General features: G+C 38.9%; 1 protein-coding gene across 3 annotated transcripts in view; it reads right to left on the reverse strand.

The window, feature by feature from the left end:
- FGD4 (FYVE, RhoGEF and PH domain containing 4) overlaps positions 1 to 26,602 on the reverse strand; it is a 158,564-nt gene that overhangs the window by 131,679 nt on the left and 283 nt on the right. For 2 of the 3 annotated variants that reach the window (XM_023555255.2, XM_010595746.3), the window contains exon 1: positions 5,206 to 8,857. The exons of the other annotated variant lie outside the window; for it this stretch is intronic. The gene's annotated coding sequence lies outside the window, so the exon portion shown is untranslated. Of the gene's footprint in view, positions 1 to 5,205; positions 8,858 to 26,602 lie in introns of those variants that run through there. 3 annotated transcript variants of the gene reach the window in all.

Below are 26,602 nucleotides of genomic sequence, written 5' to 3' on the forward strand. Positions count from 1 at the left end.
AGTTTCCTAAATAAATGAATGTGAAGGGTGAGAGAATGGAAGGGTTACAGCAAAGAAAATTTCTCCTATGGAGGGCCAGCTGTACCTCCCAGCTTTCACTGCCAAGAGTAGCAAATATTTTAACATTCACGAGATTATTACTGATGCTCCTTAAAGAACATCACAGCCATCACCACTGACTTTAATACTAATTGTATTTTTTAACATTACTACCTTTAATACCTGTAGCCACCCCGCAAGTTCTAAAACATGGGGGGAACTAAGGTTTTAGAGAGGTTAAATAACTTGCCTGGGGGCATCCAGGTAGCAGGTATGTGAGATGGGACTAAACTCAGGCCTGCTTGACTTTAAAGCTGGTGCTCTTGACCACTGTCCTAAAATACCTCCCATTAAACTCTGCTCTAAAAAAGAACACATATCCAGTATTAAGTCCTGGAAGAAAAGCTAAGAGAACACGTGGTTGTACAGCACTAATTGAACATAGTACGACTCTAGTGATAAGCTTTTCTCAAGTTCCACCTGCATAAAACAGGTGTAACAGCAATCCTCCCCGCAACAGATCACACAAGGCTTCCTCGTTATCATTTCTGTGTCCTACATTAATACATCACATTTTGCCACTATTGAAATTGTTGTTCATTTACTTGTCTACTTGTGTGTTATCTGTCTTCTATTACATAAGTTTCAATAAAGACTGTTTCCATTGTGTTCAGTCCCATATCCTCCACACCTGTAACCGTGCCCAGTATAGAGTAAATGTTCAATAAATATTTGATGAATGAATGAACGGTTAATACTGATGATAATAGCAGGGCCAAAGAAAGAATATCTCAGTGGGGATAAGGTGGTCCTGGGCGAGGTGGAGCAGGTGGGTGTGGTGAGAGGAGCAGAGGAAAGGGAGACTGGGTAAGCAAGCACAGGTTGTCTTGTCTGCAGCAACGTCCACAGAAGAGGGTTCACTAACCCACAACAGGAATATACTAACCATGTGACAGTTGTGCCCTAGAGTAGAAGTATATTCATCCTTCAGGCTGCCTTTTCTTAGTGTCTGCCCACTCGCCTGCCCTGGGCTCCATAATCACCAAACAGTATTCTGATTATTATTTTACTTTCCATATAGATATGGCTAGGGAGAGAATGCTCAGACAAAACAATGCAATTATCTAGTTTGCTTGACAATTACGTTAAAAAAGTTTATGTATTAATAAATGTCCTTAAGACATTGGTTATTGAGAATTTTTGTTCAAAGCTGCTCTCCCCTTTGGGTATACTGATAATTGCTTTCTGTGGGATTTTAGAGTGACACCCCAATGTTCTACCCCTCAGAAGTGCAACGAGGTAGGAAGTCAGATGACTGTACTTGAGCCATGCTTTTGTATTCAGCCTGTAAGACTCAACCTTAGTTGCTTCTGCAACTCACAGGTTTTGTGACCTTGGACAAGCAGCTTAATCTTTATGGGCCTCAGATTGTTCTTTGTAAAATGATGGAGTTGAAAGTAGATGATCCTGACAGATCCGATCTTTAAATTAAGGGAAAATAAGCGGTCTGGCAATGTAAAACAAGGATCTAAAAACTCCAATGGACTTAATCTATTTGCTTTATTGGAGTATATGTTGCCTCATGATTTCATCAATCCTAGTTTAAGACCAGGAAATTGGTAAAAAAAAAAAAAGAACACAGGAATCAGGCAGACAAGGAAGAAGGGAAGAAGGAAGGAAGCACTTACTTACAGGGGAAGTCACTAATTCAACACATGTGTTACAAAAGAACAACTAGCTCTACATAAAAACTAAAAAAGTTTTTACATAGTGGGGGTTATTTGTAAAAGATGGAACTTTTCCAAGAATAAAATATTACTAGATGCCCTCATGCATCTCAAGTTATTCCTGGGGTTAAAGTGATGGCAACTGAATGAGAAAGGGACGAGTACGGTAGACAAAGCTGTTCCATGGACCTGCGGCAGCCTACACAGACCCGTCCATTGCCAATTTATGGCAAGTTTGCCTTTTTCTTTTCTAAGAGCAGTTATGAAAACAGAAGAGGAGGGCTCTAAGAAGAAACAGCTGCTGGTAGTCAAATATATGGCATATACAGAGAGAAAAATCCTGCCAAGTGTAACTGGCTTTAAGCAATAGCTCTTGTGTGGGTTTTGTGTGAGTTTGTGTTGATATGCACACTATAGGATCACAGCAGTCCAATTCACAACCAATCATGGAGATGGCACAGGCTGGGCAGCGTTTTATTCCATTGCATGGGGTCACCACCGTAAGTTGGACAACAACCTGATAGCAGCTAACAACAACAACACTGGCTTCCCACCTAATGCAGAATGCAAAATTTTACTGATGCATTACAATTAACTCATTCCAGGCACTTCTCGAAGCCATGGCAATATGGAATTATGGGAGAGGTCAAAAGATTTTCAGTACATCTCTTTTTAAAAGTCATGAAAAATGCAAACAGCTTCAACAGCAAGGACATATGAACAGAGCAGCATTAGCAAGGACAGAATCAGCAGATTTTCCTTCACTTCAGGTCTCTAGTATGTCATTATCTCAGACAGTTCAAGGGCCTGATGGACCACAATGGCCAAAAACAGTTAACTTCAAAATATGGATTATAAATCTGTACCTCAAAAGCAGGAGACAGAAAGACTCAATTTAGGAATAAAGAGAATGTGTCAATAAAACACAGGAAGAAAAACATAAAAATGTAACCATTGTTTATTAGCTCTGTGGTCTACTCGTCTGAACGTAAGTTAGGTCAGGCAGCATTCATTCCAGCATAATGTGTCACATGGAAGAACCTGAAAGACTTGACTGTGCTGAGCTAGTGGTGGGCCGTCTACTCAGGCTTTTAGAGATCTGAGTCACTCAAAGCACTTTAGTCAGAGTTTTATATTTGCCATCTATATAATGCTTTTTATAAGAACTAACTCTAAATAAGGTTAGTTTTACATATTAACAAACAAAAATATAAACTCGTCATTGAGTCATTTAGTAAAATCTTAAGTTCTACTGAAGGACTGAAAAGTATCAAGCCATCAAACAGTCTGAAAAGTTGGAAGAAGGCTTAGAAATCACTGAAATCTAGCACCTCCCCCCTTTCCTCATTTCAGAGATAAGAGGGTGAGAACCAGAAAGCGATGTTTCATAGCAGACCTAAGAACTCAGTACATTCTAAACTCATTACCACAAGAAACTGTGGTGGTGGGTATCACCAAGAGCAATTTGTGAGTGGAAGTGGACACTTCACCATAGACAATAAGAAACACCAGGTCCAGGACCCACATCCCCTCATCTCAAGGGCACACTGTAAGGCCTCATGTACTCTTCAAGAACCACTAAGTGCTTCTTCAGTAGTTGATGTAACAAAGTTTTTTTCAACACATTTTGAAAAACTTTGTGGTTTTATTGTCACTCTGAAAATTCAGTTGAGGAATATACTAATATCCTTACAAGTGAAAATAAGTGACTGTCAATACCCACAAAATGCTGGGATAAGTTTTGACGTAAACGTCCACTTAAAAAACATAATCCTCTAACTTTAACTCAGTAACAATAAGACTATCAAGCAAATTCATAAGTATTAGAAAACTTGAGAAGGATACAGATTTATCCAACCCACTGCAGTGGCTGAAGTAACCACGTCCCAGACACACAGATGCTCACACCTTTCACACTCATTCAGTCATTGGCTTTTTCAGGTTTCTAAGACACAAGATAAACAAAGCAACAGGAACCCTCAATGTACGTGATGTTTTTAAAATACCTCGTTTCCTCTCAAAACTTATATTGCCTACAAAGAACTGATTTTCGTGGGAAAATATTCCCATCCCAATAATATAAAACTAACTTAAAATCTTTTACAGATGATGCTAAAGAAATTTTTAGACAGAAACACACAGATTAATATTGAAAACAAATGCTTCTTAGAGCTAGTGTGTCTAACTCAATTTTTTATAATAAAAAAAACCCTTAAAATACTGTATGTAGACCAGTAAGCTAAATAAAGGATAAGAATTTCAAAGTCAACTAAAATGAATCCCAAGAACCCACAACAGGCAGTCAGGTCTGAAAACCTGTTCTTGAAGTAGGAACATGAGTCCTTGACCGATACAAGGTTATTCAATTTTACACTATAATTTAAAAAAATCAAACAAGTAAGGCCTATTAGCAATGACCTTTTCTAGCTCTCTGGGCAGCCACTGACCCACTGACATGAATGTCCCAGATGACAGCTGAACAGCACAATTAGAACAACACGGCATAAGCAAAGCCTTTCCTTACTATATCAAATAAAAATGGCAGACCCAGATGGGCTCACACAGCATTGGCACTATGGATTAAATGATGGTAGAACTTACACAAAAGAAGTATCACAGAGTACAGACAGCGCTCTTTTTGTTTTTTACTTTTATATTTTAGGGCAGTTTGGGGAAGGGGATACAATGGTGCTTCACAAAGGACATAGAGGTCCCTTGTTCTTGCTACCAACCTCTTAACCACACAGAAAAATGTGAGCCACCCATTTGTTAGGACCAAAATCTCCTTCTACTGCTTCCAATATGCAACACACATTTTAAGGGGCTGTTGAAATATAAAAACAAAGGAAGCCCTTGAAATAGAAGCCCATCTTCCCAGTTTCCCCTCTCCCTTTATCACTGTGCCTGCTGTTAAAGCACTGTCACATTGTTTCCACATGCTCAGGCCCTTGAAACTTGTGCAAAAGCATTGCAAAATAAAACGGCATAAACACTGCATTTCAAAACATAAGCTGGTAATGGTAGATTAGTCATGAGAGCCAGAGTAATCATTAATTAAATAACCTACAAATGTCTCTGACCTGAGACTTTTTCCAGATAATCAGGACAGACATTGAACACGATGTGGCCATGGGCGTATTTCAGAAAGAATGCTGGTATAATTTACCCTGAAAAACCATTACAAATGATTGTCCTTTTGCCACTTTCAGCGGTCATAAAACAACTACACATGCACATACACACACAAAAAAATCATTTTCCCACATCAACATGTGATTGTACAGGCATAACTGAACTGCTTAAAATCCACACAACAGAAGTGTGTAATGCTGGAGGTTTCTGCCAGAAGAGCTTATGGCTCCCTTTCCTTGGACCACATGGAGATAATGCCCCCATCAAACACAGTATGAACTGAATGCATAGTATCAGGGGCACTTACCTTATAAAAGCTGAGTTTACTTCTTTCGGTTATAAGTCACAAATGGTTGAAGTAAAAAAAATCCCTTCACTTGTTCTTCCAGCAAGCCAAACCCAGCCTCCCATTAACCCAGTCCATTGCAGATAATTTCACACAGCACACGCGCCCCTGCTTTTCCCAGTTCCGAGCCCAGCAAGGATAATCACATTCCGGCGGGGAGTGAACAGATGGTGGATTCCATGGTAACCAGCCCTCCTAAGGCGATTGGTAGAAGTGTATGACTACTGCTTATTGGGTAACAATCGCTGTCTTTGTGCTCCAGCCTTGCAAATCCTAAAGGAAGGAACATATAGCCAGCCACTCACACGCACAGGGCTTGCCTAGCAGGTGTTCGCCTATTTAAACAAGGCAGTGCAGTACAACTAAAAGCTTTCCAGCGAATTTAACCTTGGCGGTTCAAAGTCCTAGTACTTCTGATAGCACGGACTGCTTGTTCAGGGAGAAAGGTCACAAGAGGCTTATTTAACTTGACAAACAAAATAAAACTCGAAAGTTAACTTGGAAATTCAGAATAAAGCATGCTAGAAATCTCAGCTGTATCAGCAGGTCATTTTTGGTTTGTAATCCACACCAAAAGTAAAAATTGGTTTTACACTTTTATATAAAGATTTTTAACCAATATTCAAAATTGCAAAAACAGCTTAAAAATAAAATCACACTTTCAAAACCATTTGCTGTTTTAAAATGTAATTCTTTTCTTGGAAAGAATCTGCATACTTTGTTTTTACTGTGCTTATTGATTTTTTGGACCAGGGGGCTATAACACTTAAAATTTTTCATCTAGAGCCTCACCCAGTTACAGAACTGAAATCTCTTGGTTTTGAACACTCGACTTGGTTAGATTTGTTTCTGTATCCATGAAGGTTCAATGCTGATTCAGCAGGAAAACAGCTGTCCCCCAATCCCCGCAAGCTCACTGACTAAGGAACCGGAGAACCAATCCTTGGAAAAGCTAAATGGCTGAAAACAAGCATACCAAACTAAAACCAACTATTAGAGATAACACATAATTCTAAAATATATAAACTGTGGACATTCAAAAATCCATCAGAAATAAGTTTTTTAAAAGGCAAGGGGGAAAAAATTAGGATATCTCAAAACAAAGACAAAACAAAATTATAAGCAGTGAGTAGACTTTTGGGTATTATCTCCTTGCTCTATGTTCCCCTCTCTAAATTTGGAAGTTCTTGCCTTGGCAGTAACACATGAAACAGAAGTGAAACCTAAATATTGAAACGGAATAGACAAAATTACTGTTTGCAAATAATATGATTCGTTTCCTAGAAAAATCAAAGGAATCAAGATATTGCACCATAAGCTTAGTGAAATAGTCAAATATAAGCCTATCAATATAATTCCTTTATAAAAGCAAAAACTAAACTATCAGAATATCAGTGAAATTGAACTTACTAACAATGGCAACAAAAACATATGGGAATAATATTATGAAGAAATATATATGAACTATGTGAGGGAAAATAATGAACCATTATTAGGAAAAACAAAGGAAAACTAAGTGGGAAAATGTTTAGATGGATCGATTTTAAAGATATCAAGTCTTCACAATTTATCACAGGTACTTCTAGTTAAATTTCCAATACACTTTAAAAAATAAATTTAACAAAGTAACTCTGAAGTTTCTTTGGATTAAAAAAAAAAAGACGACAAAAATATCAAGGAGAAGTCTATATGAAAGGAACAACTGGTAAAGTAGCTACCTGTACCAAGTTTTTAAAACTTATTATAAATACCACAAATAAGCTGATACGTCCCAAATTTATTCTCTAGGACAAATCTCTCCTCTTGAACTCCAGATTCCTACATCTAACAGCCTACTGAATGTCCCTGACTGAATGTTTAATAAGCATTTCAAACTTAACATTCTAAAACCCAACTCCTGATTATCTTCCGAAACCTGCTTCTCCTACATCCTTGTTTTTGAAAATGGCAACTTCATCCTTCCAGTCACTCAGGCTGAAGCCTGGGAGCCCATCTTTGATTCTTCTCTCTCTCAATCTGTCAGCAAATGCTGTGGGCTATTTCTTCAAATCCAGGCACTTCTTAACCACCTCCACCACTCCCAACCTGGTCTAGGCCATACCATCTCTCTCACCTGGATTCCTTAACAGCTTCCTACCTAGACTCTTGCGCCCAACAGTCTATAAAAGCTAAGCAGATGTCACTTCTCTTCTCAAAACTGCTTTCCCACTGCACAGAAAACAAAGACAATCAGTACAATGGCTTAGAAAGCCCTTAATATTCTCCTCACTATCCCCAATTAAGTCATTTATCTCATTTCCTACAACCTTCTCCCGCCTTCCCTTCACCTTGAGGTTCCTTGAACTTGCCAAGCATTTTTCTGCCTTTGCAACTTCTGAATATACTGCTCCCTCTACCTACCAGTTGTTGTTGGGTTGATTCTGACTCATGGTGACTCCATGTGTGTCAGAGTAGAACTACGCTCCACGGGGTTTTCAATGGCTGATTTTTTAAAAGTAGGTTATCACGACTTTCTTTTGAACTACCTCTGGGTGAACTGAACTACCAAACTTTTGCTTAACAGATGAGCATGTTAATGGTTTGCCCCATCCAGGACTCCTGCTAACAAACCCTATTCTCTCAGATATCTTCATGGCTAGCTCCTCCCAGTTCTGAGAGGCTTTTCCTCACCATCCTACTTAAAATGGTTTCAAAGGCCCCCACACTTCCTATACCCCTCTTTCCAGTTTTATTTTTCTCCATTATGCCTGATATATTTGGTATATTACATATTATACTTACTTGCTTCATAAGTATATCAAGAGGGTGTGCCTGCCTCCACTGGAAAGTAAACTCTATGAAAGCAGGCATTTTTTTCTGTTTTCTTCATTGTTGTTTCCTACTGCCTAGAAGCTTGTGCCTGGCACACTGTGGTCACTCACATGTAAATGAATGAATAAAGATAAATATTTAAACTGATACCACAGCATCTAATACACGTTAAAGAAAAGAATCTACTGTATGTTAAAGGAAACATCAGAGGTAGATAGGAAGAAGGGAAACATTATTTAATAAAAGTATTGAGATAAGTTAGCAACATTAAAAACATACACCCACACATCAGTTTAGCCTCTTATGTCATTCCAAACACTAAAAATAAAAATGCCATACCCAGTGCCGTCGACCCTACAGGACAGGGTAGAATTTTTGTCGTGAATTTTTACACAACACACGCAAAAATGCCATATAGAATAAAAATGTAAATTAAGAAAATTAAAATGGAAAACTAGAAAAAGACCTCAGGAGTAGGGAATATTTACTATTTTAAAGCTATAAAAAAAATCACGGACAGATTATCTTAAACAATGAACTACATAAACTTTTGTGTCCAAAATAAAGTACAAACAGAAAGGGACAGGTAATGACATTAAATTAAAAGACAAATTAATAGCCCTATAATAAAAAATGTTATTACAAATTTATTGGCTGCTAAAGGGGAGTATAACCAGTAAAGTTAACATATGGAAAAATTTTCACTTTTACTGGTAACCAAAGAAAGAAACTAATACAAAAAAAAAATCTTTCCCTGGCTATTAAACTGACAAAAATTTTAATAATTTCATAATGAGATATATTTTATGTAAGAAAAAAATTTTATGTGATAGTAATTTAAATTATAACTAACACAGAGCTGACTTAATGGCACCTAACAAAAACATAACTAATATAAGCTATGTTACAAATGATTATATGTGCATATAAAATTGTATATAATTACAGTAAAATATATCTGACTATAACATTATAAATGTATTAAAACTATAATAATTTCAGATACTAAAATATAAATTGATAATAATAGAGGAGAAAATGATACAGCGAACAGTGGGAACAAAGGCAAGGGTCAAGTTGGGTGTAACTTATTTGCATCTAAAACTATCTGCCTCTTCAGCTACAACTACACTTTCACTCTCTGTTTCTGGTGTTCATGACCTGGGGCAAATACAAGAAACACTTGTGGGCATTTTCTAATTCAAAAGCCTCACCCGGAGATTCTGATGTGTGACTCTCAACTCCATCCCACACTTGGTAAGAACCACCACAGCCATGGATGCCTGCTATAGCTGGGAGTGTGCTGAGTACCTCAGTGGGTTAGAGGAAGGGTAGGTTGGAAGCCACCGTTCTAGCATTTATCAGAGCTGTATTTCCCCAGAATGAAAGATACCTTTGAAGAACTCTGGGCAATTCTACACTGTTTTGTTTTTTTTTTTTGTCCAGACTGTATCTCCTCTCCTACTTGTTTGCCTAAGAATTCCAGTTTATTCTTCAAGTCTCAATTTGAGCATTATTGCTGTGTGAAATCTTTTCTGATCCCCCTTCCTCCAAGCAGAGTCTGACTTTTTGTCCTCTGTGATTTCTCAATAACTTGGACAGTGACGATGTTTATCTCAGGCCCCAGTTATCTCTATACATCTCTCCCCTCCAGACCCTCAGCCCCTCAAGGACAGGGACTGTGCCTCTCTGAACTCTGTTCCTAATGCCAAGCAATGGCCCTTGTACATAGTGAGCACTTAAGAATCTGCTCAATGAATAAAAACTGCATGTGCATGAAGAATTTGCTGCAGAATTTTTTGTTCCACTGCAAATTTGAAGGCAGCCTAAAGATCCAATAACAGATGAATAGTTATGCAAATATTAATGAACAATTCAATAAAATGACATGCAGCTGTTAAAAATATGGTCACAAAGACTGCGGCAAAAAGGAAATGCTTACGGTATATTAGTAACAACATATAGTACTTACTGTGCCCATAGTACATGCTAGGCACAATATATAATAAGTACTTTATAAATGCATACATCTTACAGCATCTAGGAAGTAGGTATCATAATTCTCATTTTTAAGGTATAGAAACTGAGACTCAGAAATAAAGCTCTTTGCTTGAGGTCTCACTGCTGAGACTACAACCCCATTTTTCCAAGACCAAAGCTTGAGTCTAAATCACTATGCCACACCACCTCCTGGAAGGAGGGAGGACAGGGTAGCAGAATACAAAATGGAATGCTCACTATGAACACACACTACATTTGCAACCATATAAAAAAAGAAGAAATGCTTGGGGAACAAAAGCCTAGGCTTACCTGCCTTGAAATTACAAGAGTGGTTGTGAAGGAGAAATATTGGTGACATAATTCCTTTCTCAAGTTTTCCAAAATTTTACATGTCATAAATCATAATTTTGTAAAGAAAATATTTATTTTTCTTACACATAATCCTGGATTGATATAATAGCCTCAACAATGGGCTCAAACATATCAAAGAGCATGGTGATGGCTCAGGACCAGGCGACATTTGTTTCTGTTATACATAAGGCCACCATGAGTTGGAGCTGACTCGACGGCAACTAATACTACCACCAGCACACGTAATATATTCTTCAATGTTCGTTCCACCAATGCTCTTGGGTGGATTTATCAACTGTTGTCGTTGTTAGGTGCTGTCAAGTCTATTTCGACACATGGCAACCCCGTGTGACAGAGCAGAACTGCTCCATAGGATTTTCTAGGCTGTAATCTTTACAGAAGATCCCCAGGTCTTTCTTCTGCAGAGTCATGGGGTGGATTTGAATTACCAACCTTTCAGTTAGTAGTCGAGTACTTAACCTTTGTGCCACCAGGGTTCCTTATTAACTAGTGAGACACACACACACACACGAACTTAGCCTAAAGATTTTAGAAGACTGATTCCATGGGAATTATTCAGAAAGGAAAAAATGGCAGACCTCAGAAAAAAAAGTAAGGAGTATGTCTTCTCTAGCTCCAAGTTCACCTCTGGGAATTCCGACACTGTCTCCACAACAGCCCCTCAAACCACACTGCCAGAATCTAATAATAGCAACACAAGGCATAAGAAGTAGTACACGTGACAGAGAGCCAATAATCCCCACAAAGGTTCTCAAGATAAAAAGGTGTTAGGAAGGAGAAAAGTCAAATAATTTATCTTCTGCAAATACTGGGTAGGCAGCAACACTGCCTAGAAGATTTGTTGTCACAGCCATTACGCTGGCTAAGCAGTGATCAAATAACCTTGGAAGCATCTTTCTACCTCCCTTCACTAACGAACCTACCCTCCTTCATTCACCCTACGCCTCTCTCCTCTTTTCCAAGAAGATACTCTAAGCCAGAGATTCCCAAACTTTCTCTGATCATGAAGTCCTTAGCATCTCAGTAACATTTTCATGGTGCCCCAGTCCGAGAGAATTCCTGAAAGTTCCATTTATTAAGTAGTAAGGTACAAACAGCTTAATAAGTATTTTTAACCTAACAACTTAGCACAGTTTGAGAAAATAATATACAATAATTACAAGAAATATTAATATTCTTATTTCATTCTAAAATCATAACTACTACTTACTAATGGAATGCAGGTGCCTGCGGAGCCCTCTACAACCTCTCATATCACAGGAGCAAAATGAACATCACTGTTTTAGTTACCTAGTGCTACCATAACAGAAATACCACAAGTGGATGGCTTTAACAAACAGAAGTTTATTCTCGCACAGTTTAGGAAGCTAGAAATCTGAATTCAAGGTGTTAACTCCAGGGGAAGGCTTTCTCTCTGTCAGCTCTGGGGAAGGTCCTTGTCATCTCTCTTCCCCTGATCTAGGAACTTCTCAGAGCAGGGGCCCTGAGACCAAAGGACGTACTCCACTCCCGGCACTTCTTTCTTGGTGTAGGAGGTCCCTCTCTGCTCAATGGTTCTCTTTTTTATATTTCAAAAGAGACTGACTGAAGATACAAACTAATCCTGTAGATTGAGTCCTGCCTCATTAACATAACTGTCTCTAATCCTCCCTCATTAGCATCATCCAAAAAAAAAAAGTCATAGAGGTTAGGATTTACAATACACTGGAAAATCATATCAGATCACAAAATGGGGGACGACCACGCAATACTGGGAATCATGGCCTTGCCAAGCCAACACACATTTTGGCGGGGGGGGGACAATTCAATCCGTAACAATCACCATCCTCATTTCCTGCTCCACAATGACTTTCACCAATACTCCTTTTGCCACCACCTGTCACTGGAGGCTTGCATGTTGCTATGTATGATGCTGAACAAGTTTCAGTGGAGATTCCAGGTTAAGACAGACTAAGAAGAAAGGCCTAGGAATCTACCTGGAAAAATCAGCCAGTGAAAACATATGGTTCGCAACAATCAAATCTGCAATTGGTCATGAGGATGGTACAGGACTGGTCAGCGTTTCCTTCTGTTGTGCACAGGTTGCCACGAGTTGGGAACTGACTCAACGGCAGATAACATCTATTAAATGTTAAAACTATGAACTACCTAGAGCTAGTAGTTTGTATAGCGTTTTACAGATGTTGCTGTTTCCCTCAAAACTTTAAAATATTACGATGTGGGCGGTGTCCTTATGAGTTGGAACAATGTTTCTAAGGCCTCGGTCATGGAAATGAAATTCAGAAATGTGGATTCTAGTCCTTCCTTAATCACCTTTGTGACATGGACAAGCGATTTACCCTCTCTGGTCCTATGCTTCTCAGTCACAAAATGAGAGACCTAGATTAGATCATCTCCAAATTCTTTTCAGTGCTACCATACTAAGAATAAGGAACCCTGGTAGGCACAGTGGTTAAGTGCTCAACTGCTAACCGAAAGGTCAGTGGCTCGAACCTACCAGCCGCTCTGAGGTAAAAGATGTGGCAGTCCGCTCCCGTAAAGATTTCAGCCTTGGAAACTGTCTGGGGGGCAGTTCTGCTCTTGCCTACAGACTGGCTATGAGTTGGAATCGACTCAATGGCAACAGGTTTATACTAAGAATGGATGTTAGCAGAAGACAGGTTCTTTCTCATTCTTACTGGTTTGAGAGGAAAGGAAAAAAGGGCTAGTGTGGCAAGGACAAGAAAATTCATGTATTTTCCAGAAGGAAATGGCATATTAAAATCCTCTGGGAACAAGCCTTGGGTGTGGTATGACTGGAAGGATTGAGAAGGAGGTGTTACCCAAGTACCAGATGACAATTGCACTTACACAAAAATACCTTGTGTAGTATATGCTTGGAGTTACACGGCCACTAGCTCTGCCACTGCTTTCACTGGTCTTTCCACGTTCTCTTTCCACTCTTGCTCAAGTGCCCTTTTTTTAAAAACATATATATACATATATTTACTCCATATTTAGCCATATCCTTTTCCTCTTTATTCTTTTTCAGGTGATTGCAGCTTGCTCTTAAATTCTTTTTTTTTTTTAAACTGTACTTTAGATGAAGGTTTACAGAACAAACTAGCTTCTCATTCAACAGTACACATATTGTTTTATGACGTTGGTTAACAACCCCATGACATGTCAACACTCTCCCTTTTTGACCTTGGGTTCCCTATTATCAGCTTTCCTGTCCCTTTCTGCCTTTTAGTCCTTGCCCCTGGGCTAGTACGTCCTTTTAGTCTTGTTTTGTTTTATGGACCTATCTAATGTTTAGCTGAAGGGTGAACCTCAGGAGTTACTGAGCTGAAAGGGTGTCCAGGGTCCATACTCTCGGGGTTTCTCCAGTCTCTGCCAGGCAAGTAAGTCTGGTCTTCTTTGTGAGAAAGAATTTTGTTCTACATTTTTCTCTAGCTCTGTCCAGGACCCTCAATTGTGATTCCTGTCAGAGCAGTCAGTGGTGGTAGCCAGGCATCATCTAGTTGTACTGGACTCAGTCTGGTGGAGGCCATGGTAGTTGTGGCCCATTAGCCCTTGGGACTAATCTTTCCCTTGTGTCTTTAGTTTTCTTTATTCTCCCTTGGCCTTAAAGGGGTGAGACCAGTGGAATATCTTAGATGGCCACTCACAGGCTTTTAAGATCCCAGGGGCTACTCACTCAAGTAGAATGTAGAACATTTTGTTTATAAACTATGTTATGCCAATTGAGCTAGATGTTCTCCGAGGCCATGGTCCCCACAGCCCAGCAATTCAGTCCCTCAGGGAGTTTGGATGTGTATGCGGAGCTTCTATGACCTTGCCTTGTACAAGTTGTGCTGGCTTCCCCTGTATTGTATACTGTTTCACCCTTCACCAAAGTTACCACTATCTATTGTCTGTTTAGTGTTTTTCCATCCCCATCCCTCCCCTCCCTCCCTCCATCAAAGATTGTTTCATTTTGTGTGTAAACCTTTTCATGAGTTTTTATAGTAGTGGTGTCATACAATATGTCCTTTTGTGTTTGACTTATCTCACTCAGCATGATGCCCTCCAGATTCATCCATGTTGTGAGATGCTTTGAAGATTCATCGTTGTTCTTTATCATCACATAGTATTGCATTGTGTGTATGTATCATAGCTTGTTTATCCATTCATCTGCTGATGGGCATCTAGGTGGTTTCCATCTTTTTGCTATTGTAAGCAATGCTGCAATGAACATGGGTGTGCATATGTCTATTCGTGTGACGACTCTTATTGCTCTAGAATATATTCCTAGGAGTGGGATTGCTGGATTATATGGTATTTCTATTTCTAGCTTTCTAAGGAAGTGCCATATCATTTTCCAAAATGGTTCTTTCATTTTGTATTCCCAAAAACAGTGCATAAGAGTTCTAATCTCCCCGCAGCTTCTGCAACATTTGTTATTTTCTTTTTTTTTATTCGTACCAGTCATGCCGGAGTGAGATGGTATCTCATTGTGGTTTTGAGTTACATTTCTCTAATGGCTAGTGATTGAGAGTACTTCCTCATATGTCTGTTAGCTGCTTGAATGTCTTCTTTGGTGAAGCATCTGTTCATTTCCTTTGCCCATTTTTTAATTGGATTATTTGTCTTTTTGTTGTAGCGGTGTTGGATTTTCCTGTAGATTTTACAGAATAGAGACCTTTGTGGGATTTGTAATAGCCAAAATTTTTTTCCCAGTCTTTCAGTTCTCTTTTTACTCTTTTGGTGAAGTCTTTTGATGAGCATAAGTGTGTAAGTTTTAGAAGATCTCAGTTATGTAGCTTACTGAAGCTCCTTCTTGACAAATGGTTTATATTATGAAGTACCTGGATGTTGTTAGGGTTGTACTTTGTGACTTCGAAACAGGCGGAATTATCAACCCTAAATGGAGACCAAACTTACCACATAAGCCTAAAAAGCAGCAGATAATAGAGCTAACCAGTCATAGGCACTGGAACATAAAACACAACACCTGTAAAGATATGATGCGTCCTTAGATATTTTCCAGTGTATCACCAAGAATTTTATATTTTTTGGTTAACGTTATATATATATATATTTTTTTTTTGACTAATTTTTTTCCTTTTTGCAAAAACAGTTTTATAACAATGGTTTAGGACAAAAAGATTTACAGGGTATGGAATACCTTATAAACAAAAGAGAACACACTGAAATAACTGGAACATCTCTGTCTAGTTTTGCAGAGGTTAAGAAGAGTGTTACAGGATCCAACGAGATCATGATGAATCAAGCTTGATTTGATGGAAATATGAAAACCAAAAAATCATACTTCTGGTTTTCTGATGTAGTTACCATTATGTTACCAGTTGCCTTCAAGTCAGTTCTGACTCATGGTGACCTCATGTGTGTCGGAATAGAACTGTGTTCCATTGGGTTTTCAATGGCCCATTTTTTGGAAGTAGATTGCCAGGTCTTTCTTCCGAAGCACCTCTCGGTGGACTCGAACTGCAACTTTTCAGCTGGCAGTTGAGTGTGTTAGCCATTTGTACCACCCATGGACTCCCTGATGTGATTAGCATTTCAGAAAAGCACTTGCCTTTCCAGGGACTTACCTAGGTACCACACTAAAAACAACATGAGTTGAGGAGGATAAGCCTAATCAGAAGTCTCATATTAGCAACCCTTTTTCATCAAAGTCCAACCACTAGGAATCTAACCCAGGCCTACCAATGCCCCAAGGATATTTTTTTTAATTAAAATCAGAATGATAATGTATTTTTCAGTCAAATAACATGATTCAATTCGTCACATCATTAGACCATTTGTTACTGTCTTCATTAGAGTAATATTCCTTCTCCTTGCACATTCCTTAATATTGACTTTAAAACAGGGGTGGGAGGAAATTATAGGAGCATCGAGGTCCTAGTCTGTTGCTTTCCCTACTCTTCAGTCTTATCCATATTTTCTGAGGTGATTCACCCAAAGATAATTGGAATCTAGATATTTTAACTCTTCCATCTTCTTTAGTCTAAGAAAATTTCTGAAATATCTGAACATGAGAACCCTCTACGGAGAGTTCACAAGTAAGCATATATTTATGTTAAGTATTTATGAGAGGGTGAGACAAGTGGAAAAAGACAAGCCCAATAAACCTCATTCTCAAAATAATTTGCAAAGTTCCATTCTAAACTCCGCAGACCAAAAAGGAGAAAACTGGTCCTTTTCTCTTGATGAGTTTTTAATATGTTTGAGGGAAGAAAAAAATAAAAACCTTCACCTCTAGTTGGGGGATGGAGACCAATATGATAAAGTGGTAAATGATAAGCATCAGGTAAGTAGCACAGAAACTACACTGATGTAATTTCAAAAAAAGGCTCAAAATATCAACATTGCGAACCTTTTCTTTCATATTTTAGGGGCTGAGATCAGGCCAGAATGGAAATTATGACAATCTAGGTCTTGTGCTCATAAGACTCAATGCAGAAAAGTTAACCCACATAGCTCAAAAAAATTATCCTGAAGGACCAAAGTATGCAAACAACTATAGCTTTAGATCAAATTAATACAAAAATGGTTTAGCTTAAGCTCGTCAGGGTTTCATTTGTGCGAAGAAAAAGTAAATCTAGGAAAAAATTTCATGATCAACTGAACTTTTATTGTTGATACCCAGAGATTTATTTATGGCCTCTCAACTGGTCTTATAAAATCAATTCTCTCTAACCTAATTTTACCTTTCCACCTCAAGTCCAAACCCAAGAGAGGAAAGTATTGAAAAAAAGGGTGGCATGCAAGCTTTGCAAGCAGGGTCCCTTGACACCGGCCTGAGGTATATCTAATTGTGGACATTGGAAAGTGTGTGCGTGGGGGATTGTGTATGTGTGTGTGTGTGTCTGTGTGTGAGACTGCGGCAGGGGTGTGTATGCATGTTGGGTGGGATTGTGTGTGTGGGTCTGTATGGGGTTATGTGGCAGGGACGTGAAGCAGAGATGTGTGGGGGTGGGTGGCATGGATGTGTGTGCAGGAGTGATGTAAAGGGAGCCTCTAAAAAGCCTCTTAACCTGCCCAGCAATTTTTTTCCTCCTAAATGCCTTGGGTTCTCTTCTGGGATAACCAGAGCATAAGCTATTGAATACTAGGCAAAACATGGTTATTTAATGCTGAGTACAGATTGACACACTCTAGGCTGGATAGGGCATTCTGATAAGAGTTCTTGCCCTACCCTTATTAGCTGGGGGACTTCTAAGCTATAACCTCTGAGCTTTGAGGCCTTTATCTAAGAAAAAGGCATACTGTTTAGTAACTTCTTTTTTTTTTTTCCAGGAGTATTAGAGGAGCTAGTGAGATCATACAGGTGAAACCTCCTTGAATACCGAGACAACTAACGGCTGTTAAACATTTTGGGGGAGGGGGCTGTTTACTCTGTGAGCCAAATAATGGCAAACAATGATTTCCTGTCACTTGGAAAAAACACAGAAGCCTCTTTCAAAAACAAAAACTCTTGATTCCACTCATATTCCTGTCAAACTGTCTAATCTCATTCCTTTGATTTGCATTCAAACTTCTCAAAAGCGTGGTAATTCTCCTGTCACTGTCTTCACTTCCTCACCTCTAGTTGCCCTCAGCCCACTTCTGTATGACCCAAATACACAACTGACACTGCTCCCACTGAGGCCAGAGGTGACGTCCCAAATGCCAAACCACAGGCCACTCTTCTATTCTTGTGTCCTTGGACTTTTCTGCTGTATCGGACAGCAACAACCATGCCCTCCTTTGGACATTCTTTTCTCCTTGGCTCCTAGAGGACCAACTCTTCTGTTCCTCCAGGTCTCCTCCAACAATGCCCTTTTTTTCTCTTTCTCTACCTTCTCCTTCTTCCCTCTCACACAATCAGTAAGGTTCCCTCGTCTAGCTGGAAGTTCATCCAAGAAAAGATCAATAAATGTTCATTGAATAAATGTTCATAAAAATAGATCGTCACAAGTAAATGTGCTTAGATATTATACAGTAACACATTTGCAAAGTGTGAAGTTATTCATTCAGGCATGGAACCCCACTCCCTGAATGGAAGTTTTTACTCGTTTTAATGAGAAAACAAAGCTAAAAATTGGTTATATATAGTTGGGGAATGGTGAAATGAAACTGTCCTACCACCTGGACAAGTTAGTTCAAAGAACAGTTTTGTGAGTATTTAAATACTTCCCTGCCACATTCTGACCGGTCAGCTCATTCCTGCCTCACAGCCTTTGCATTTGCAGTTCCCTCTGCTTGAACATCACCGTCCAGACCTTCACCTCCTTTCGATACCACACTTCATTCAAGTCTGTACTTACTTAGATGCCACTTCCTTGGATGGGCCTTTTCTTTCCCAATACCCGAAACGACACCATTATCCCTGTCGCTTTCTATCCATCCTGTTCCCTTGTTTATTTTTTATAGCATTTATTGCTGCCCAGTATTACATAAAAATTTTTTTTTATTCACTTTATTTTCAGACTCCCACCCTAGAATGTAAAATCCACAAGGACAGGGGCTTTGTCTTATTCACCAAGAAATCCCCAGTGTCTGGCACACAGGGGGTGCCCAATAAATCATTATTGGAAGAATAAATGAAAAGAAAGAAAGAAAAAAAAAAAAGATGGGGAATGTATGAAGACAATGCTAATTCTGGGCTACATCACTGTAGCTTACCCAGGAAGTGACCATGGAGCCAGGTTACTGATGCAGCTCTGCTATTGGGAGTGGGAGTGGGTAAGAGGTTTCTGAAGGAATTGAAGCAACACGTCTCAGGGGAAAGTCAAGGCAGGTGCACTGTCCACTCTCGAGGAAGGAGCATGCAGGAAGCCTGTGACCTAGGACTAATGAATTTGGCTTATCAGGATACCACGCTTTTCTAGGACAAGAGAGTGGGGCTCAGGTGGAAGATGCTCAGCAGCCTGGGAGATAACAAAGCACCCTGTAGAGGTCACTGGCTTTATACATGCTTTCGAGGGGAAAACTGAAAAAGGGAGGCCCGCACTTGGGTGATGCAAATGGTTAAGTGCTCGATGGCTGACCAAAAGTTTGGCAGCTCAAACCCACACAGAGGCACCTCAGAAGACAGGCCCGGTGACATCCTTCTGAAAAATCAGCAACTGAAAACCCTGTGGAGCAGAGCTTTACTCTGACACACATGGGGCCGCCATGAGTCGGAACTGCCTCCAAGGCAACTCACAACACTACCATTCTTAGCAAAACTGTAAATCAGGTGAAATATTTTGTGTATGTGTGTGTTTTAACCTTTTTTCCCACATTTCCTATTTCTTTTCCCTCCTGCAGGGTAGCTGAGCAGTGACTCCCAGTGACTTTTGGTGCCAGATCTCCATTTTCCTTCCAAGCTTTATCTCTCAGGACCTAAGCCTGCCAGTCATCTAAACCTCAACCCTATTCTGATGAACTCACATCATAGAGTTTTCCTCTTGAAAAGTGGAATATAGTCAGCAGATGTGGGTGTCCATAAGAGCTGTTCAGCCCCAAATTGACTTGATGGCAGGTGGGTTGGTTTTATACATACACATATACACGCACACATACATATATACGCGTTGTTGTTGGGTACTGTTGAGTTGATTTTCAACTTATAGCAATCCCATGTGACAGCGCAGAGCTGCCTCCCAGAGCTTCCTAGGCTGTAATCCTTACAGCAGCAGATCACCAGGTCTCTCTCCCATGGAGACACTAGTGGGTTTGAACTGGGGACCTTCCAGTCAGTGGTCAAGCAACTAACTGTTGTGCCACGAGGGCTCCTTACATATATACATACATACACACATATATATACACATATATGTATAAACATGTATGTGTGTACGTGTATATATGTATATGTAAATATACATATATATATGCCAGAAAAACACATATGGCCATTGTTGCAAAGAGGATTGATCTTACTTTTTACATAATTCATATAAGACAACAGGATTTATGATTTTAGGTTAAACTAACATGATACTTGGGAACAATGTAGCCCACACTCACACCCAACATGATTTATATGCTCACCAAGAAAACACTGAGCCATTCCCATATAGTTAGAGAATATTTTCACAAATGGAAGAAATTAAGGCTTTCTAATATCAGTAAACCATTGCTGTCAAGTCGATTCCAACTCATAGCGACCTATAGGACAGAGTAGAACTGCCCCATAGAGGTAAGTGCTACAGCTGCGAACCAAAGGGTTGGCAGTTCGAATCCGCCAGGCGCTCCTTGGAAACTCTATGGGGCAGTTCTACTCTGTCCTATAGGGTCGCTATGAGTCGGAATCGACTCGACGGCACTGGGTTTCTGGGTTAATATCAGTAATGGATCTGGGTTAATATCACTAACGGAAACCCTGGTGGTGTAGTGGTTAAGTGCTACAGCTGCTAACCAAAGGGACGGCAGTTTGAATCCGCCAGGCGCTCCTTGGAAACTCTATGGGGCAGTTTTACTCCGCCCTATAGGGTCACTATGAGTTGGAATCGACTCAACGGCACTTGATTTTTAATATCAGTAAGTATATACATTCTCTGAAATGTATTAGAGAGAAAAATCAAAAGTTCCTTAACAAAGAATGACAGTAAAAAACATCTCATATTTCTCAAGGAAACAGACCTTCTTCACTTGGACCTTCTCTACCACATCGTTCACTCAACTCTATTCAACAAACATTTACCAAGAATGTTATGCCACGTGCAGATGATAAAATGAGGCCTGGAAGTTATTCCTTCCCTCATGGATCTTACAGCCTAAGATAGTAGACCCAGGGACAGCAGCATCATGGCATTCTTTATTGGAAGACTTGTAATTGCAAATTCAGTTTCTTTGGTAGATGCAGGTCTATTCGAATTTTCAATTTCTTCTTCTGTATTGTTTTGTTAAGTTTGTCTTTCAAGGAGTTTATTTTATCTAAGTTGTAGAATTTATTTGCATGAAGTTGTTCATAATAATCCCTCCTTATCCTTTTAAGTCTGTAGGATAAAAAGTGCCGAGAAATCAGTAAGACAATTTTAAAAAAATGGACAAAAGACTTGATAAGGCACTTCGTAAGAAAAAAAAGGCTATCCAATAAGCATATTAAAATAATTAATCATCAGGGACATGCAAATTAAACTCACAAAATCATACCACTAGACATCTACCAAATGGCTAAAATTAAAAAAAAAAAAAAAACTAATAGGAAATAATAGCAAGGACATGGGACAACTACAATATTCATACACTGGAAACACCATATGGAAACCCTGGTGGTGTAGTGGTTAAGTGCTACAGCTGCTAACCAAAGGGTTGGCAGTTCAAATCCGCCAGGCGCTCCTTGGAAACTCTACGGGGCAGTTCTACTCTGTGCTATAGGGTTGCTCTGAGTCGGAATTGACTCGACGGCACTGGGTGGGAAACACCATGGAAAACTTTTAGGTAACATCTTCCAAAACTGAACATATGCTACCCCATGACCCAATAATTGCACCAAAAGACAGGAACAGTAAGACTATCATACCTTTAGTCATAATAGCCTATGTCCATCGATAGCAGAATGTAAATGAAATACTATTCACAATGAAAAAGAGGAAATTTTGCTATTGTGTGCAGTGGACAGGCCATAAGCTTTGGAAGCACAGGGTCCTGGGCTTGAACTCCAGTTCTGCTACTTATCATATAGTACCACTTATGTAGATATGAGTAAATAACTTGGTAGAGCCTGCTTTCTCCTTCTGAAAAATAAAGTCATATCACCTTACAATGTTACTCTGAGGATTAGAAACAATATGTATAGAGCAAAAAGCACTGTGTCTAATAGGTGCTCAACACACAGTAAGATTAGAATTTACTGATAGACTTTATCACTCAAGGATCAATTACCAGCCCTTTTTATACATAAACTCCAATCCAATAAAATAAATACATTTATTTGCCTAACCTACCAAATAAATCTGAATCATTTCTGTTAATGGAAAGACATAGGAGTTAAAAATATTACACCTATTCTACAATGTGGATTTTACACGGTTTCTACAATGTACACTCTACACCAATTCTACACTGTGGGCTTCCAAAGAAAATTACATGCTTGCTCATTCCCACTATGATGCTGTTAACAGAGTTGTCAACTCAGTCACCACTGAAGCTGCCCAAGAACCTAGGTCATGGTAGTTTATTATTCAGCTACTTTATGAACCCCATATGCAATTAATTGCAACCGTCATTTTCCATGTCAGAAGATCAAATTAGTTGGAAGGATTTAAACAAATGGGCTAGAGAAATGCCAAGAAGGGTATAAACTGCAGGACAGGAGTCCAATTGGTTCAGTTATAAAGCTGATCCTTAGAACACTATGTACACTGTACGCATACTGTGAACAGCAGCATATGGCAGGTTGGGATGCATGAAATACAAAAGAAAGAAAACAGGTGCAAATACATAAAAGAAACTAGTACTACTGTGTTTTTCAGCCTAATTCTGAATCTTCTTTTAGTTTAAAAATAAATATATTCATTATTTGTCACTAGAGAATAAACCATACAGGTCCTGTAATAAATTCCACTTTGACTTTTTTAAATATAAAAATATATATAACCTGAGAATTAATAGCAATCACTTCCTAAATTTTAAAATGACAATAAAAGTTAGGAAAAAATGACGATTTCTATGCACAGCGTATTTTCAATAAAATTTTACTCAGCTGTATAGAAAATCCAGGTAATTAAGTTCCAATATCATTTAAACTACCAAAGGGAAGACACTAAGGCAGGGCAAAGAAAAGATAAATCCCTGAGATCTTGAAGTCTGGTAAGAGAAAAAAAAAAATCTCCCCATATTTCCTAATCCAAAATAATTACTTGAAGAAGGCTAAAGCTTCAAGAACTGCCAGAAGAATGAATAAATATGTCTTGGAAGAAGTACAGCCAGAATGCTCACTGGAAGCAAGGGTGGTGAGACTTCATCTCACATACTTTGGACAGGTTATCAGGAGGGACTGATCCCTGGAGAAGGATATCATGCTTGGTAAGACAGAGTGTCAGCAAAAAAGAGGAAGGCCCTCAATGAGATGGACTGACAAAGTGGCTACAATGATGGGCTCAAGCAAAACAATGATTGTGAAGACTGGGCAGTGTTTCCTCCTGTTGTATATAGGGTGACTGTGAGTCAAAACCAACTTGATGACACCTAATAACAACCACCACCAAGCTCCAAACTTCCATGTTTTGATCATATAATCATGTTACACTTGCTGTTTTTATTTAAAATTTTATTTTTATGTCTGCAAAGTTTTAAATAGAAGAAACGTGGAAGAATTTACAAGTAACTCAAAGTACACTAAACTCATTTCAAAAAATGGAAATTCCAGAACACTTAATTGTGCTCATGAGGAACCTGTACTTAGACCAAACAGAACAAGGGGATACTGTGTGGTTTAAAGTCAGGAAAGGTATGCATCAGGGTTGTATTCTTTCACCACACTTATTTAATCTGTACACTGAGCAAATAATCTAAGAAGCTGGACTATATGAAGAAGAATGTGGCATCAGGATTGGAGAAGACTCTTTAGTAACCTGAGATATGCAGATGACACAACCTTGCTTGCAGAAAGTGAAGAGGACTTGAAGCACTTACTGATGAAAATCAAAGGCTACAATCTTTAGTATGGATTACACCTCAACATAAAGAAAACAAAAATCCTCACAACTGGACCAATAAGCAACATCATGGTAAGCAAAGAAAACACTGAACTTGTCAAGGATTTCATTTTATTTGGATCCATATTCAATGCCCACAGAAGCAGAAATCAAGAAATAAAAAATTTACCGCATTGGGCAAATCAGCTGCAAAAGACTTCCTTGTAACTGTTGAAAAGCAAAGATGTCACCTTGAGAACTAAGGTGCGCCTGACCCAAGCCATGATATTTTTGATCGCCTCGTATGCATATGACAGCTGGACAATGAATAAGGAAGACCAAAGAAGAATTGATGCCTTTGAATCATGGTGTTGGCAAAGAATACTGAATACACCACGGACTGCCAGAAGAACAAATAAGTCCATCTTAGACAAAATACAGCCCAGAGTTCTCCTTGAAAGCGAGGATGGTGAGAATTCATCTCATGTACTTTGGACACGTTATCAGGAGGGACCAGTTCCTGGAGAAGGCCATCATGCTTGGTAAAGTAGAGGGTTAATGAAAAAGAGGAAGACCCTTGGTAAGTTGGATTGATACAGTGGCTGCAACAATGGGCTCAAACATAGCTATGATTGTGAGGGTCACGCCGGATTGGTCAGCATTTTGTTCTGTTGTATACAGGATCACTATGAGTCAGAACTGACTTGATGGCTTCTAACAATATGAACAGCTTTCCATTCATAGGAGGCCTCTGGCATAGAAGAATCTGCCTTAGTTGAGTCACTCTATTTCCTCAATGTTCCAGGTATTTGCAAAAGATCTATGAATTTCACTCCACTGTCTCTCTGAAGAAATCAATGGAACACTCATTTGAAAAATGGCTAGCGCATTGCTTCTGTGCCACATAGAGGTAAAAGATTAAAAAAAAAAAAAGTGTGATCCATAAGTTTAAATTAGCATGTTCACAGAATGTTTAGATTCCTATTTCTCATGCTTATCCTTAAAATTCTAAGGTCAAGTTATTACTGATATCTTAAGAATATAATTAGAATGGGGTTTTTTTCTCAAAGTAATTTGCAAAATAGTCTTAAAATTGGTGCACTAAATGTTCTTCTCACCACTATTTATAAACCAAAATCTTGAAAAAAAAATTAAATATCTTACAATAACCCATTGCCGTAGAGGTGATCCTGACTCTTCGTTCCTATAAGACAGAGGTGAGCCGCCCCATAGGGTGTCCAAGGCTGTAATCTTTATGGAAGCTGACTGCCACATCTCTCTCCCATGGAGCGGCTGGTAGATTCGAACTACAACCTTCCTGTTAGCAGGTGAGTGCTTAACTATTGTGCCACCAGGGTTCCTTATCTAACAGTAAACATGGAAACATTAACTAAATTAAAATACAGCCACATAACACATTATCATACAGCTATGTTGTTGCTGTGTTGTACCTTCCAACCTGAGGGGCTCATCTTCCAGCACTATATCAGACAATGTTCCGCTGCTATTCTTAAGGTTTTCACTGGCTAATCCTTTTCAGAAGTAGACTGCCAGGTCCTTCTTCCTAGTCTGTCTTAGTCTGGAAGCTCAGCTGAAACCTGTCCTCCATGGGTGACCCTGCTGGTATCTGAATACCGGTGGCATAGCTTCCAGCATCGCAGCAACACGCAAGCCCCCACAGTACGACAAACTGACAGACACGTGGGGGATAGAAGTTGATATTTACTAAGAATTTTTAGTAACCTGAAATAATTTAATATTAAGCGTGAGGGGGGAACCATAACACAATAACCCACATAGGCCTCATCCTGGCAAAACAACAGAATACAAAGAGGAGAAACACCAAATGTTAATAGTTATATTTAGATGGTAAAATTATGGGTGATGTTTATTTTCTTTCTCCCCCACAAAAATACAATAAAAATACCTGGCTGTTTAAATAGGTTTTTCTGAACATTTACCTAAAATTGCTTTTTTAATTAAATATAAAACAACAGTTTTGTTTTTTTTTATGAAAACATTAAAGCCACAATGATAGAAGGATATATTCAAGACAATTAAGCTTCAGATTCTGATAGTTATTTCAAGGAATCGTTAAATTTGTGTATTACCAATAAATTTTGTTAACGCTTTAGAAGTACAGAGGGTTTTATCCCTAAATAACTAACAACCTAAAGAATATCATATGTACAAATTAAGTTCTAAGAAACAGACTAAAGCATAATTCCTATATGTTAGAAACAGAAGAAAGAAGGCGAAATGGAAATGAGAAATGGGAAGAAAGAAGATCTAAAAAAAAAAAAAAAGACTCTGGTGAGAAAGTTAACAGTGATTGCACTTAAAGCAGAGTTCATTTTCTCTCTTTTCAGAGAACAACGATGTGCTTTTAACCCATGGAGAGACACACCATTACCTGAACTCATTGTCCTTGGGCCATGAAAATAAGTAAAAGCACACCTTTATGCAAAAGCCACAGCAAAAAACTATTTTAAAGAAGACATATAATAATTTTTCAATGATAATATAAATTTTATTACCATTCAGCAGTCAACAGCTAGGCAGATTTCGGTTACCTGTAT

This window comes from Loxodonta africana, chromosome 4 (genome assembly GCF_030014295.1).
Source record: "Loxodonta africana isolate mLoxAfr1 chromosome 4, mLoxAfr1.hap2, whole genome shotgun sequence".
Lineage (NCBI taxonomy): Eukaryota > Metazoa > Chordata > Mammalia > Proboscidea > Elephantidae > Loxodonta > Loxodonta africana.